Source organism: Echinops telfairi, unplaced genomic scaffold, assembly GCF_000313985.2.
Source record: "Echinops telfairi isolate 266 unplaced genomic scaffold, ASM31398v2 ScPeMD7_18;HRSCAF=68, whole genome shotgun sequence".
Taxonomy (NCBI): domain Eukaryota; kingdom Metazoa; phylum Chordata; class Mammalia; order Afrosoricida; family Tenrecidae; genus Echinops; species Echinops telfairi.
In genome coordinates this window covers 72819555-72821464 of record NW_022103915.1, presented here as the reverse complement: position 1 = coordinate 72821464, position 1910 = coordinate 72819555, and the positions used below count along the sequence as shown (strand labels likewise).

At 45.5% G+C, this 1910-nt stretch overlaps 1 pseudogene; it reads left to right on the top strand.

The window, feature by feature from the left end:
- LOC101649777 overlaps nucleotides 1-1910 on the top strand; it is an 18829-nt pseudogene that overhangs the window by 14688 nt on the left and 2231 nt on the right.

Genomic DNA, 1910 nt, shown 5'->3' with positions numbered 1-1910 from the left:
CACTATACGTCCTTAATCTGTATGCCAAGCAAACAAGCCAAGAAACTGAAATACATGAGGAGAAAGAAACTCAACTCTAGGGAGAACGTAACATCAGGATTGCAGGAAGACTCATAAACAACTTGCAATTTTTAGATGACATAAACTGCTTGATTAAGACTTGAGACACTGTTAAAGACCAAAGGTCATCATCTATAATACGCATTACACTTCAGCATAGAGAAGGCAAATGACCTCACAACTAGATCAACAAACAAAATCACGATAAGTACAGAAAAAATGAAGTTGTCAAGGGTTTCATTTAACCTGAATCCATTTATAATGTCCATTGACGCAGCAGTCAAGGAATCAAGTGATGTATTGCATTGGGCAAATTTGCTGAAGAAGATATGAAAGCACTAAGGGGCATACACGTCACTTTGAAGACTGAGGTGATCCTGACCTGAACCATGGTATTTCCATTCGCCTCACATACATGTGAAAGCTGGGACGAGTGGATTCGAAAGACTGAAGAATGGATGCCTTGAACTATGGTGTAGATGAAGCGTACTGAAGTGACCCTCGTTGGCCAGAAGAATGAATAATTCCATTGGAAGCAGGACAACTTGAATGCTCGCTAGAAGCAAAGATGGCAAGACTTTGGCTCACATTGGACCTTTTATCAAGGAGAGACCCTGGTGGTGCTTTGGGTTAGGCATGGGGTTGCTAACTACAAGGTCAGAGGTTCAGACCCACCAGCTCGTCTGGGGGAAAAAGATGAAGCTGTCTGCTCCAGTAGAGAGTTATTGTCTTGGGAACCTTACAGAGGGTAACTTTAAGTCCAAATTCCCTGGATGAGGGTGGGTTGGGGGTCATTCCCATTCTATTTCACTGATGAGGAAACAGACTTCAAGGGGTTGAAAAACTTGTCTAAAGTCATGTAGACTGAAGCAGATTCAGAATATGGGGCTAGATCCAGAGCCTAAGGCTTAACTACCACACACTGCTGCCCAGCACCTGCTATTCTAAGAGGTAGTCTCACACTAGCTGCATACATACACTAGCTTACTCTCAGAGTAAGACTTTGCTGAAGAGAGATGTGAGGTTTTTCAAAGTTTGCTCACCCACCTGCCCCACCAGGGCCTGGCCTGGCTGCACTGGGTCCGGTCAGTTGCCCATTGTTGCCAGGGCAGCACAGGCAATGCGGGTGCAGGGCAGGGTGGCATCCAAAGCCTTCGAGGAGCACTGGGTAGGAAAGTTTTGTGAGCCACAACCTTAAAATGTTCAATCAACTCCTCATATCAATATGAAGATACCCTGTTACATAGTGAATTTTTCAATGTGAGTCATAGTAAAGTAACTCCTAAGCTCTCTATTCAGTCTCCTGTCTATCACACTAAGTTAAATGCTCGGTCTTTTAAGAAAGAAGGCTTACAACAGATTTCAAAAGACTCCTTGGAATCCGTTTCAGAAGGCATCCCTCAAGAGCTCAAGTCTTGCTCTGGACTTGAGGGCCGAATCCAGGAGCAGGATATGGAGCCTGACGGCTTAGAGGAGGAAATCCCTGAGGAGGGGAAAATCTTAGTGAGAAGGGGGAGGAGTTGCTCAGGAAAGTAGCTCTGAAGACCAGCCAGGAAAACCATCACACTGAAGCCAATGGCCCAAGTCACAGCCAACAGCCACGAAGACACAAATATGCAGACTGGTGATAGGACCCAAAGTGGAAGAATAAGAATGAGGAAGAGGAGTTGTTGACTGTGGAAGCAGGGCTAGAGTCTCTAGACTTCTCCACAGAAAATCTGACAGTGGTCCACTCTATCCTTCCAAACAGACCTCCGTGGAACCCACCGGGGAGAACGATGAACAGAAGAGCCTCCTTGCTTGGTAGTGAATTTTTAAGCCCAAACTATCAGCATGGTACCCTGTGCCAC